Source organism: Dermochelys coriacea, chromosome 20 (genome assembly GCF_009764565.3).
Source record: "Dermochelys coriacea isolate rDerCor1 chromosome 20, rDerCor1.pri.v4, whole genome shotgun sequence".
NCBI lineage: Eukaryota > Metazoa > Chordata > Testudines > Dermochelyidae > Dermochelys > Dermochelys coriacea.
In genome coordinates, this window is record NC_050087.2 from 9,375,784 (window position 1) to 9,389,717 (window position 13,934).

Consider the following 13,934-nt stretch of genomic DNA (forward strand, 5'->3'; position numbering starts at 1 on the left):
TTGACAACACAACCAATTTTATATGAGCTTGTGTTGTCCAGGAGGGTGCTGGGTAGTGCAAGATGCACATTTCTGGGGAAGCCTGGGACTGGAAGTTTGCTGGTGTTACCCTGCAGCATAATTCAAGAGTGGCTGGCTAGAGCCCACATGCAGTATAACTGGAAGCAATGCACATGCAAGAGGCTGTGAGAGAGCAAACCAGGAGTGGCTGCTCTCTCAGTGAAGCAGTGTAAAAGGCACCCCAGGCTGGAGAACTGAGGGGACACAGCTGTCCATCAGTTCAGATTGTACCCTGGTGATGTCACAGCATGCCCCTTCATGCCTCAGTTTCCCCATCTGTAGAGTTGGGCTACCAACTGACCTTTTTAAAGCCCTTTGAGATCTACTGATAACAAGCACTATAAAAGCAGAGTTAACTTTAGTACTGCTAATGCTCTACTGTGACTTCCTGGTTCTATAGGGGTCCTTTGAAAGGATGCTCAGGGCATTCCTGGCATGCTCTGACTTCAGCAAGTGAAAGCCAACAAAGATAAGTGCAGAGTACTACACCTAGAGAGGCCAAACCAAGAGCACAGCTACAAACTGGGGAAGAACAGGCTGGCAGCAGTCCTGCCAATGAGGTTCACGGGGTTAGAGCGGATCACAAATTGGACACAAGCCAACAATGATGTGGCTGTGAAGAAGCTGGATATTCTGGGGTTCATCCACAGAAACTTTGCATATAGTAAACAGGAGGTAACTGTCCCCCTCTACTTAGCACTGGTGAGGCCTCACCTGGAGTACTGTGTCCAGCTTTGGGTGTCCCACTTTAAGACGTGAACAAACTGGAGACAGTCCAGAAGAGAGCGGTGGGGGGGAGTAGGAGAAGTGTTATAAAAGCTTTAGCAAACCTAAGCTGTATGAGGAAAGGTTGAAAGAACTGGATATGTCTAGTCTAGAGAAGAGAAGGTTGAGAGAGGGAAGAACTCATAACAGTATTCAAATACGTTAAGGGCTGTTATAAAGAGGACAGTGATCAATTATTCTCCATGTCTACTGAGGGAAGGGCAAGAAGGAACCAGCTTAATAAGCAGCAAGGGAGAGATGTAGCTTAGATATTAGGAAAAACTATCCTCACAACTAGGAAGTGAAGTACTGGAACAGGGGACCAAGGGGAGGCTGCGTAATCCCATCACTGGAGGGTTTTAAGAACAGGTTGAATGAACACCGGTCAAGGACGGTCTAGGTTTACTTGGTCCTGCCTCAGCAGAGGGGGCTAGACTAGATAGCAGAGGTCCCTTCCAACCCTCCATTTCTACGAACTAGAAAAATCTGTGTGTGCATCACTGTGTGCCCATTAGTGGATAGATTCAGAACAATGGGTCCTAAGCCCTATGGTAGAGACCACTGAAGGGTGATTCGCCTCTAGCTCAACAGCCAGCAGTTTCAGAACAGGTGGTTCTGGATTCTGTTCATGGAACCCCAAGCGGCGCTTTCACAAACAGACCTATGACACAGCTTGGCTTGAGCATGTAGCTCCTTTTCTGCTGCGCCTTCCAGCCTAAAATGCTTTTGGACAGAATGATACATAAAGCAACCCCCAAGATGCAGCCAGCTCTAGTGCATAGCGCAGCTGTGGCTGCTTTTAACACCATGCTGTTTCAGACAGGAAGTGAAGACTATTGCATCTGCAGGTGGAGAAAGGCGAGGAAGGGGAAGACTGGGGAGGCAGAATGGAAACTGCTCAAGTTGGAGCGTGGTCAGGTCAGGCCAGGCCAGGCCATCACAGGATCTTTAAATGGGTCAGAAGCTCCACTGAACGAGTCAGTGTTTTTCTGGCAGAGACTTTCCAAAGAGGTCAGAATCCTGTTGTTACTAACACGTTGCCAGTCTAGCTCCTACACATGAGGATGGGAACTGGTGCTTTCAGAAATTTGCTGAGGCAAGATCTTCCCTGGGAGCTTGAGCTAACCCCCCTCCTCCAGTCTGTTCACTGTATCCACCTGCAATCTCCGCTTATAAGCTCTTTGGGGCAGAGGCCATCGTCATTCTATGTACAGCACCTAGCACAATGCAGCCCTGGTCCCCATAGCACCCTCGTGCTCCATAATGGTAGCTTGCGAGCTACCTCAACACACAGGAGTCCTGCTGCCCAGCTCGATCCACTACACCCCACCAGCTACAGTTTATGAAGTTATACATAGGACTCATTCACAATATATCCCCCCACCACCACCCAAATACCCCAATTGTAACCACCTCTTCCGGATCCTGGATCTCCCCCCACAGCCAGTGACCCCAGACCTCACTCAAGTCTCGCAGAAAGCAGACACCACTCCCCTCCCCACCCCCATCCCAGTCCCCGAGAAGAGAGATCTGCAGCCAACATGCTTCAGCCTCTCCAGGCAGGGAGAAGGGGCTGCCCCCTCCCAGCTGAAGCATTGGCAGACACCAGCCCTTCCGCCCGGCGATTTGGATCCAACTTCAGTCTGGAGTGGGTTGGGGGAAAAGGTATCCAGCTCGGTACAGCTGCCTGCATTCCCATTGAAACACCCCACTTTGGGCACACAGACCTGCTATTGGACTGGCCACGTGCAAACACAGATCTGGAGTGAGCCGCCTCATCCAGCTCACACCAGGCCTCACTGGGGTGCCAGGGCTCCACTCCCACTTTGTCCTCATGTACAGCAGCTGTGAGACCGTTGCATAGGGCTTCTGCCCTGCTCCCAACAGCGCCCCCTGCTGGGAAAGGCTGGGGCAGTGGGAGCTCCCCCCCAAAGCTAGATTTAGAGAGGATTAAACAAGATCTGTGTATTTCTTCCCTTTCCGAAGGCTTTCTAGGCCAGTGCATTACAGAGGCAGAGTCCAGGCTTAGCGCCTGCTTCCACACTTGGAATAAAGGGGGCATGGCCCCTTTAAGAGTTCTCTATCCCAGCCCTTGTTTGCATAAGAATGGCCCCAGCTTGGGGGGGGGGGGAGGGCTAGCAAGGGAGAGAGGAAATCCATTGAGAAGTGGAAACAACCAGAAGAAAACATCCCTGGATCGGAGCTGAGCCAGGCAGCTGCTGCCAGACAGACACTGCTCCCCATGCAGCGATCCATCCCCCACATAATGCCATGAAGCCTAGTCATAGAGCCAGCCCCACATATCCATCTGCTCAGGCTGCTGCCCCAAAAGCCCCCCCGCTATTCCTACAAGCTGACTAGTGTTCCCTGCAGCGGTGACCTCTGTTGTCTGGAATCTGAACTGCACAGCCAGGTATCATGGCCTATACTGCTAACAATTGGCGATGATTCCCCATTAGCAAAGTGCCTGCTGTTTAAGAATGGGAGGGTCACAGTTCTACCCTCTCACAGATGCCATGAGTCACAAGCACAGCACAGGGGAAAGCCTAGGAGTCACTCCACAGATTCCTGGCTTGTGCTTTGTTCTGGGAAAACAGCAATAGTAGCACTCTGCCCCCCCTACCCACCCCCCGCTCCAGTAATAGAACCCAAGAATCCTGGCTCTCCAGCCTCACCCTGATCTAATCCACTAGACCCTGCTCCCTGCCCAGAGAACCCAAGAATCTTGCTGCCCCCAACTTCAAGCCACTAGGCTCCACTTGCCTCCCAGAGGACCCAGGAATCCTGGTGCCCCCAGCCTAAACCCACTAGATCCCCCACCCTGCTACTCCCAGCTCTGGGAGAATCCCAGAAATGCTGGCATGGGTCAATATTTCCCTGCTGATCCTCAGCAGCATCTCGCAGATGCTCCTGGGAGCTTTGACTAGGCAAATATCCTGCCAGATTGTTTTGTTTATTCAAATAACTGCAGTGACAAAGCCGAGCTGTCTCTCCCCCACTTGGCTTTGTGTGCTGGATACGCAACTGAACTCCCTGGGAACAGCCCCTTGCCCAAGCACCTGGCTTGCTGGGGAAAGGTGCTCAATCAATGATCTCTGAGAAGCCATCACAGCTGCAGTTAGCAGGGCAGGGGATCAACCCCTGAACAGCCTACCTACCCTCACTGCAAGTTTTTACATCAGGATCAGATATTTTTCTAGGTCTGCTCCAGCCCCCTCAAAGGCCAGGGAAAGCCTGTGGCCTGGGTTAGAGAAGCCTGACTAGAAGATCCCCAGGGTCCCTGGGGCCTTTATGGGTATGTTTATACTGCATTCTGGAGCCTGCAGGACGTAGCCAGCCAGCCCATGTCAGTCTCTGCCCAGCAGGGCTCGCGCCAGTGCTCTAAAGACAGCGGTGTAGACTAGGTGGGGCCAAACCGGGGCTCATGAGCCACATGTGGTTCTTTTACAGTTAAAGTGTGGTATGCAGAGGCCGCCCCCATTCTCAGCCTACCAGACTGTACGGGGGGAGCTCGGGCTTCTGTCCTGTGGCAGGGTGGTGTGACTAGGGGCTTCTGCCCTACGGGGGAAGTTGGTCTAAGGGCTTTAGCAGGTTGTCCCTGTTCGAGAGCCGCAAGACTTCTGAAGATTATTGTACGCGGCTTGGAGCATCAGCGTTTGGCCACTCCTGATATAGACTGTGCTTTGAAATTGCAGCTTGGGCTCTGAAAGCTGAGGCGGGGCTTCTCAGCTGAACACATGGCAGGAGTCACCCACCCACACTTAAGAGCAGGGCTCTGTTCTGTCTGTGGTGAGCCCCCTATACAAGGACACACAGAACATGCTCAGACTCCTGGTGTTTTCTGTCAGTGGATTTCAGAGCACCTCCCAAAGCAGGTCAGTGTCATTCACCCCCTTTTTGCAAGTGGGCAACTGAGGCACAGAGGGGGAGAGATTTGCCCAGGGTGAGCCAGTGGCAAAGCCAGGGATAGAACCCAGGCTGCAGCAGCTGCCTTCTCCTGTGACACTGGTTTCCAGTTGGGGGGGGGAAGCAGTTTTAGGCCATACGAGTCTCTAGTGAGGCTGACTGACCCAGAGGTTTCCAAAGGTTTGCCAGCCTGCACTACTAGCATCACCACTGGGGGTCACCCTAAATCCGGGCCTGAGTATGCATGGGAGCAGCTGCTGTCTACACTAAGCAGCTGACTGGGCAAGTGGAACATAGGGATAGGATTGGTGACCACCTCACCTGGGTGGCTGGGACAGAGACTCAAAAGCCAGCCAGGCAGGTTCTAGAGCCAGCCAAGAGTGCCTCCCAGCTCTGCTCCCACACGTGGCCATTTCTGAGCAGCATCAGGCATGCCAATTCTGACACATCGGGGGAACCAAGAGAGACTCAGATCCAGCACAGCACACGGTGGAGTTTAGGGGGCCAGGCACTTCTCCCGCACACACTGGGGACATGGCATCTTGGCCACTCCAGAGCGTGGCAAGGCAGTAGGGTGGCCAGACAGCAAGTGTGAAAATTCAGGACAGTGGGTGGGATGAATAGGCACCTATACAAGTCAAAACCCCAAATATCAGGACTGTTCCTATGAAAATCAGGACATCTGGTCATCCTTTAGGTACAGCCATTGTGCCATGCTGGGGGAAGCCTCAGACCCAGCAAGGACTTCGATAGGGAGCAGGTGCAGTAGACACACCCTAGAGAGATGCAGCAGAGACAAGTCCTGCCAGCACCTGGAAGGAGCTCAGCAATTTCTTCTTTAGATCACAGCTCCCCTTTCAGGTGGGGAAAACCTCACCCCACTGCAATGAAAGGGTCAGTGCCCACCCCATTCATCTCCACCTCTGGCAGGATGGTTTGGAAGGGGACCCCAGATGCACCCCAAGGTGTGGCCCACTCAATACAATAGTCATCATAGGATGAAGTTGTTCCTATTATGGTTGGAGGGGCGGAGGGGATCATTCCCACCCCACCAACAACCCTAGTTCTAGACCCAGCAAATAGCTGGAAACCACAACACTGAAGAGCATCAAGTGCCTTAAGATGCCAGGGGATGGCATGGAGGCAGAGCATGAGGTTCTGTGCCCCTCCCTCCCCCACCTGCATCCAGCTACGTGCTGGCAATAGAACCCAGACATTCTGCCACACCATCCCCAGAAGTGGCTGCATCTCAAGACCTAGACCATGTTGGGAAATATTTAGTTCTGGCCCTATGCAACTGGTAAACCCCCCTCTCCCCACCAAGGACAAGGGGGGAAAGAGCGGTAATGTGTCAGCCTATGGTATTCTAGGCACCTCCTCCACGCAGTGACGGCATGGAAGGTGGGGGAGGAGAAGAGATGCTAGCCTTGGAGCCCCCTGTGTACCCACAGGTTGGATAGAAGTTGACCAATGGTGGATAAGCTTCCACACACATCTCTATAAGAGCTGAATCTTGATCTGGACTGACCCCTAGCCCTGGGGTGAAGGGTGAGGGGTGTGTGTGTGCACGCGCGCGTGCGCTGTCTGCTACCCTACCCCTCCCCTCCCCACCCACCCAGCTGCCACCAGCTAGATCCCACCTAATCCCCAGCCCGTCCCGCAGGTTCCAGAATGCCAGACTGTCCGGAGGCCAGTGGCCCAGGGCCAGACATTCCTGCATTTATTGTGGGCTCCCAACGCCCCCTCCCCCTCAGGGGCAGAATGTGCCCGACAGATCAGGATATACCAGTCGGGCGGGGGCTGGAGACACCAGCTCCTTTTGCTCCCCAGGTGCCTCTGCTCAGAGACACAGGCCTTGCCCAAGAGGCCTTCACATCAGGAGCCCTACAAGATGACAGCTTCCCTGGCATCAAGGGACACTGGGTGGGGTGGAGTGGGGGGGGGGGAGAAGAGAAGAGATATCTCAAAACAGGACCTTCCTCAGTCTCTCTCACAGTGGGGTTGAAATTAAATAATCCCATTCCAACCTGGCAGCTACTCCCTTAAACCAATCAATAAGCTAATTATTCATGGATCAGCCATTTAGTTTATAAACTGGATTTAATCCACAGACAGAATCCAGGGTGGAGCATTTTATACTCATCCCAGCAGAGAGATACCAAGACCCTTGTGCATTCACATAACAAGACGAGTTAGGCAATTCCCCTCCCCGCAAAGAGGAGCGTTTGTCCCAAATGCAATGACCAGACACTGGAGACCACAGCATGGGGGTGAATCCCCTTCTATACTTAAGACAGTGGTTTGTCATGATCTTGTCAATTTCTGACGAGGATTCGCTGCCTCTCTAATTTAATCCAACTACCTACGGCCCTGGCCAGCCCACACAGCGATTTTAAGACCAGAAGGGGCTATTGGAGCATCTACACAACCCTCCCGCCTAACCAGGCCAGAGACTGTCACCCACTTATCCCTGGTTTCAGAGTAGCAGCCGTGTTAGTCTGTATTCGCAAAAAGAAAAGGAGTACTTGTGGCACCTTAGAGACTAACAAATTTATTAGAGCATAAGCTTTCGTGAGCTACAGCTCACTTCATCGGATGCATTTACTTATCCCTGTATTCAGCCCAGTGAATGCACAATTTTAACCAAGGGCTCCGCTACATGAGGTAGGTTAAAGATGGTGCTTCTCAGGTGTTAATTTAAACCAGTTTAGTTAAAGAGCGTTCCCATGGGCCTTCACCAGATGATTTGTTTTGGTCACTCGGGACTGTGTAACTAGGCAGTTGGGTGAGTGTGTTTATGTGTGACTTTTTAAAGTCATCTCATATCTCTCATATTAGCATAACCCCTAGTGCAGCTGCAGTTTTAAATTCACTGATGCTGGTCTGGCTTATTCCCTCTCCCCTATGGAAGTAGCTTGGCCAAGTACCACAGATACGGGACATTAGGTTTCCTGGCACAGAGCCTGTGTGGAGCCAGGAGACAAAAGGCCTTTGGGGGTCTGGGTCCCCATTTCTAAAACAGACACGAGAACGCAGCTGATCTGTTCAGCATCCAGCGAGAGGGTGCAGAGTTTGGAACCCAATGGGAGGAAGAACAGGTTATGGGATGCAATAGAGGCACCCTGGAAATTATTAAGAAAACAGATTATGGGATGGAACTAAGAATTGTGGGAATATGACCCCCTCCCGCCAAGCTCCCACAAATTCTACGAGAAGAGCCGATATCCCACAATGCAGAGCAAAAAAGAGTCCTACAAAATGCATTGGGATGCCTACCCCATGTGGCAGATCTGTCTTTTGGGGACACAGCCTTCCACAGCAAGGTTGCACAGCCCCAGCCAAGCACACATGCGTTCCAGGATCATTGTCACGCTGGCAAAAGTGCTACTGGTAAAGCTCGGGGCGTAGATGTGGCGTAAGGCACCTTTATACCAGTAGAACTGCAACCACACTGCCAGGGCGGGGCAGAGGATGCTCAGTCATTTTAAGGCCTGGTCTACACTTGAAAATGAGATGGACCCAGGTACATCACTCCGGGCTAGGAAAAGTTTTGCAGCCTATGCTATGTAGTTAGGTCAACCTAGCCACCCTGGAGATGTAGCTACCCCCTCTTGGGGAAGGGGGTTAATTACATCAATGGAAAAATCCCATCCCTCGACGAAGGAAGCATCTACAACACAGCAGTCCAGCTGCAGCACCCTAGCTGTGCAGCTGTTGTGTAGACATACCCTGCATCACTGCCAACCCTCATAGAGCATCTGATTTAGATTTAGATTTAGCTTAAGCCTGTTGCTTTGGTCTCTCCTTGGGACACTTTTGCTAGCGGGAGCTGTGGTCACACGAGGAGGGTCGGCCCCGGATGGCTCTCCCAAGCACCTTTCCTAGCCATGGTTCCACACCCATCTGCCAGAGGTTGGCGGTGAGGAGTTTAAAATTCACCCCTTGAATTAAAGCTCATGCACTTTTCTCCTGGAAAGAGCCCCAGGAGGGGCTAAACCAGAGCCACTTTGGGTGCGGCTTTATGCCTGGCTCCAAACTGCCAGGCCCATCCCCTCAGCCTTCACACCCTTAAACAGTCACAGATGGAGCACGCTTCCCCCCATTGCATTAGTGAACCAGACACATTGGGCCTCCATTGCAAACCCCATTCCCACCCCAGGCGCCTCTGATAGCCAGAGCAGCAGCCCCAAGGAGACCTAGGAAATCCCCCGGAATTCAGGCAGCTGTCAGGAATCCATGGGGTACGACTCCCTGAGCCATTCGTGGTACTCATCAGGGAGGGTAAAACATATAGGACCCCACTGCCAAAGGGGCTCGGAGCAGTGGGTGACTCTTAGAGCCCTTTCGCCCCACCTTAGGGCGCCACCGACCCACGGCCAGCTCCAGCCAGACACAGCGCGGGGAGGGGGGGAGCGAGGTGGGTCAGATCGCCCCGGTTAACAAAGGCGCTAGCTCCCCCCAAGCCCAGCTGGGAGATTTGCACCTGCTGGGCTATTAACATTCACACCCGACTCCATCAAAACAAACCTTCCCCGCAGCTCCGCTCCAGCCGGGAACCCGGCGGGGGGGGGGGGGCAGAGAGAGAGGCTGGGGAATAGGGGGGGCAGAGAAAGCCCAAGACTGGCGGGGGGGGGGCCGCAGGGAAGGGGCCGCCTGGCTGTTACCTGCTACGATCCGCGGGGAAACACCTCTAGCCACCTGCTGCGGCCCCCCTCCAAGCCCGGCTTTGTCTAGCGGCGGCGGAGGCTGCTCCCGGGCCGGGCGTGCGGTGCCGAGTCGCGCCCCCGCCCCACTGGGCAAGGAGGGGACCAGGCGGGGAGGACACACGCCTCCCCCCCCCCGCTGAATTAGCTCGTTAGCCAATGGCAGGGCAGGCCGGGGTTTAAAGCGATGATGTCACCCGCTCCCCACCCCTGGGGGTTGGTCAATTATCTTCGCCAGCCGGCGGGGGCTGCCGCTTTATGCCCCTGCGCCGGGCAGCTGGTTACTGCATCGATGGACCGGAGCGGGCGTGTAACCCTTTCACTGCCAGGGCTTCCTGGGGGAGCAAGGGGCTCCCTATCCTGTCCCCACACCACAGTCGGTCTGCCTGTCTATCCCCTCACACCCCCTTCTCTGTCTGCCTGTCTATCCCCACGCACCCACAAACCTCTCTCTGTCTGCCTGTCTATCCCCCCCACCACACCCTTCTCTGTCTGCCTGTCTATCCCCACACACCCACAAACCTCTCTGCCTGTCTGCCTGTCTATCCCCTCACCACACCCACAAACCTCTCTGCCTGTCTGTCCCCACAGGCCACTTTGTCTAGCCACCCCTGTGCACAAATCGGTCCATCTTTCTATCCCCCACACCTCGGTCTGTCTGATGCTGTAGCCGGGTTGGTTTTGTTAGCAGAAGAGCTCTGTGTGGCTGGAAAGCTGGGCTTCTTCACCAACAGAAGTTGGTCCAACAAAAGACATTCCCTCCCCCACCTTGTCTCTTTTCACAGAGTGATGGCTCTGCCTCTGACCTCTGAGGCCTCCACCTCAAGAGAAACCTGGGCCAGCTTCAGAAGAGGAGCTTGGGAGTGTCCATTCATAACTCTGCCTTTATGGCTTATCACAACAAACTGTAACCCACGGACACCCCCTTTTTGTCTTATGACTGCAGAGAGGTTAATGGGCCACACTGCCTTGAATAGTCTCTTACAACAGGGATAGTCAATGATTTTTTTGTCAAGTACCAGATTCCAGAGAAACATTTTTCACACTGCAGTAATGATAAATAAGATTTGAGGGTCTGTTCAGAAGCATCTGGCAGCCCGGATTTGGTCTGCAGTCTGCCTATTTAACTACCCCTCCTTCGGGTATGTGCTACCTACCTATGCTGTACAATCTGTTCCACCTTGCATTTAGCTGTGACGCTCAGAGGACCTTTCCCAGATCTGAAGAAGAGCTCTGTGCAGCTTGTCTGTTTCACCAGCAGAAGTTGATCTGATAAAAGATATTCCCTCCCCCACCTTGTTTCTCATCTCCTGTGATCAACATGGCTACAGCACCACGGCAAATATCTCTCTATCCATCCCCACACTCACCCATATGTCTATCTGTCATGCATTCTCTCTCTAACACTTTGGTGTCAGAGGAAGTGGGAAATCCAGGATCGCGTGGTAGATCCTGTAACATTCAATATTGCCCCATATCGTCCAGTATGTTTACAACTGTGCTGCAAACCCGTGCCCTGTGGACTGGTCTCTCCTTGCTCCCCAGCCTCCAGGGGACTTTTTGGAGAGACAGCCTGCCCCTCTCCCCCACCCCACCCACCACCCATTATGTAGGGCTAGGGCTCTAGAAAGGGAACCAGCCCATTGCTGTCCTGGTAAGGGCTCAGCCCCATGGCATCCTGCCAGCTGGGCCCTGCGGTGGGGCCAGCAGGATGGGAGTGCAATCTCCCTGGGGGCTGCAAACAAGGTGAAACAGGAGTGGGCGGGTCTGCGAAGAGAGGAGGGTGGTGAAGCACTGGAATGGGTTACCTAGGGAGGTGGTGGAATCTCCTTCCTTAGAGGTTTTTAAGGCCTGGCTTGACAAAGCCCTGGCTGGGATGATTTAGTTGCGGTTGGTCCTGCTTTGAGCAGGAGGTTGGACTAGATACTTCCTGAGGTCCCTTCCAACCCAAATCTTCTATGATTCTATGAAATCAGGGGAAATAAACTGGGTGAACCCTGGGTCCTGAAGTGCCTAGGGTGCTGAGGGGATGCTTCTGTGGGCAGGATCCTATGGTAGGACTTCTCCCCGCTTCCCCAGAGCAGGGTCTGGGCTGCTAGGCTTGGCTTTGCCCACTCTTGCTCAAGCAGTCCCTACCTACGCTCCTTGTTTCTGAATAGCCCCAGCTGTGTCGGAATGGAACAGCTGGCCTACCCACAAGGTTGTCCCCCCCCAGTGGTTGCTCTGTGCAACTGCAGCAGGAGGTAGGCGAGGCCCCTCCATTTCAAGCAGTAGGGGGCTGATTATAGGTCACAGGCTCGAGCCTCACCCTGGACATGGGAGACCTCAGGCAGAAGTATTATGGGATGTACCCCAGGATGCACCCCCCGCCCCCAGCCAGCCTTCTCTGCTGCGCACGCTGTTCTGGAGGCTGCTCCTTCAATCAGCTGCCTCTGCTTCTCCAGCTCTGACAGGGGTACCCCCCAAGGAGCTGAGGGATGGGCAAAGCAGTGTGCCAGAGGAGCCCAGAGCTGGGCCAGCAGGGGGCTGGAGGCTGGGACTGAGGGGCACCGGTAGAGCTGAATGTGGACTTGGTGCTGACTTTTGGTTTTGCCCATGGGTGCCCTTCCGAGGCCCCACCCCCACTCCGCCCCCTCCCGAGCCTCCGCCCCCACTCCACCTCTTCCCCCACCTGCCCACTGCTCATTCCCTCCGCCCCCTCCTCCAAACACCTCTGCCAGTTTTGGAGGGAGGCTATTCACATTAGAGAAAAAAGGTGGGTGAGGTGATATCTTTTATTGGACCAGCTTCTGTTGGTGAGAGAGACAAGATTTTGAGCTTTCACAGAACTCTTCTTCAGGAAAAACTCGGTGAAAGCTCCAAAGCTTGTCTCTCTCTCTCTCACCAGCAAAAGTTGCTCCAATAAAAGATATTACTTCACACACCTTGTCGCTCTAATTTCCTGGGAACAACAGGGCTACAACAACATAGCATACAAAAATGCAGGATTCACATGAACAGCACAGAGTGACCATCACGCCAGGGCCCTATTTTCAGGATTCATTTTAGTGTAATGTCATCATCGCACCAAGGAAGTAGCACTGCCAGCACAATGAGATGAATATAGCCACGGGTGCATGCCAAACATTCACAGGACAAGCGCACTGGGATCCACACAGCAGGTAGTAATGTCCGTTTAGTTCTCAGTTTATTGGGGCTACACTCAGGGACTGAGTCCAAGGGTTCAGCTAAACACAAGGACACCTGCAAAGAGCTGTACTAACAGCAGGCTCTACACTGGCCTGCTAGGAGGAGTTGCACAACAGGGCACTTATTCCCAATCCCAGTGCAAGGCAATATGGGATCCAGGCACAGATCTTTAGTACCAGAATTTGCACTCCCAGGAGAGAGGGATGGAATTATAGAAGTTACGAGGGGAAAGCGCTCTGTGATCATCCTGGCTCAGTCCATCTCCCTGCCAATGCAGGGTTGATCCTTACTGCATGTTTTGTCCAGTCTCCTTTTAAAAGTCCCAAGCCTTGTAGTTTCTAGCTGTGACACTCTATAACAGGGGTTCCCAAACTGGGGGTCAGGACCCCGCAGCAGGTCACGAGGTTATTACATGTGGGTTGCAATCTGACAACCTCCACCCCAAACCCCGCTTTGCCTCCAGCATTTATAATGGTGTTAAATATATAAAAAGTGTTTTTAATTTATATGGGGGGGTCGCACTCAGAGGCTTGCTATGTGAAAGGAGGTCACCTGTACAAAAGTTTGAGAGCCACTGCTCTATACCTCGGGGGAGTGGCATGCTGTGCTCTGTAGGCCCCATATTCATCATTTGTATATATTCTTTATATTTCATATAAAGCAGGCCATGTAAGGTATCATGGGAAAGGTTATGATTTGCTGAAACCCAGTGTTCTACTGAAATATGTATATCATTAAAGTGCATAAAGTTGTGAGATTGTGCTGTATGGTGTTAATGAAATATACTGCAAATCTGGGAATAGCCCAGAAGGTAACACTCCAGAAACAACAAGGCACTTGACTGAATGGCTGGGTGGATGCTACACAACCATCACCAGCCATTGTGCAGCCAAGTGAATGACAATTAGCAATTCAATGACCATCACCAGAGAATTACTCAACCCTAGGACTCAGCAGTGCCCACCCCCCCACCCCCACCTGATGCTTGGACTTGTGTTTGCCAGAGCACATGGACTAAACATGTAAGACAGGAGATAGTTCCTTCCAGCCCAGCTTGTACCCCAGGGGTCACACACTAGCCCTTCCCTTGGGAGACTATTCCATCCACACCCCAGGGCAGAGATTGCACTGCTAGGAAGGTTTCCCCTGATAGCTTGTTTCCCTCTCTCCCGCCCCATATCCCTTCCCCACTGCCTCTTCCCTTCCATCCTCCACCCACCCAAGAGGCAGTCACCCGGATGCCAGGGCTGGGGACCAAGCACACTGCATGGCCATGTGGCCACTGTCTCCGAGAGCAGGGAGGGCAAGCAA

At 53.2% G+C, this 13,934-nt stretch overlaps 1 protein-coding gene across 1 annotated transcript in view; it reads right to left on the reverse strand.

Moving 5' to 3' along the window:
- LOC119846149 (proline-rich protein 36-like) overlaps positions 1-9,698 on the reverse strand; it is a 43,271-nt gene extending 33,573 nt beyond the window's left edge. Inside the window, exon 1 of the mRNA XM_038379407.2 lies at positions 9,396-9,698. The gene's annotated coding sequence lies outside the window, so the exon portion shown is untranslated. The remainder of the gene's footprint in view (positions 1-9,395) is intronic.
- Positions 9,699-13,934: the final 4,236 nt, after the last annotated feature.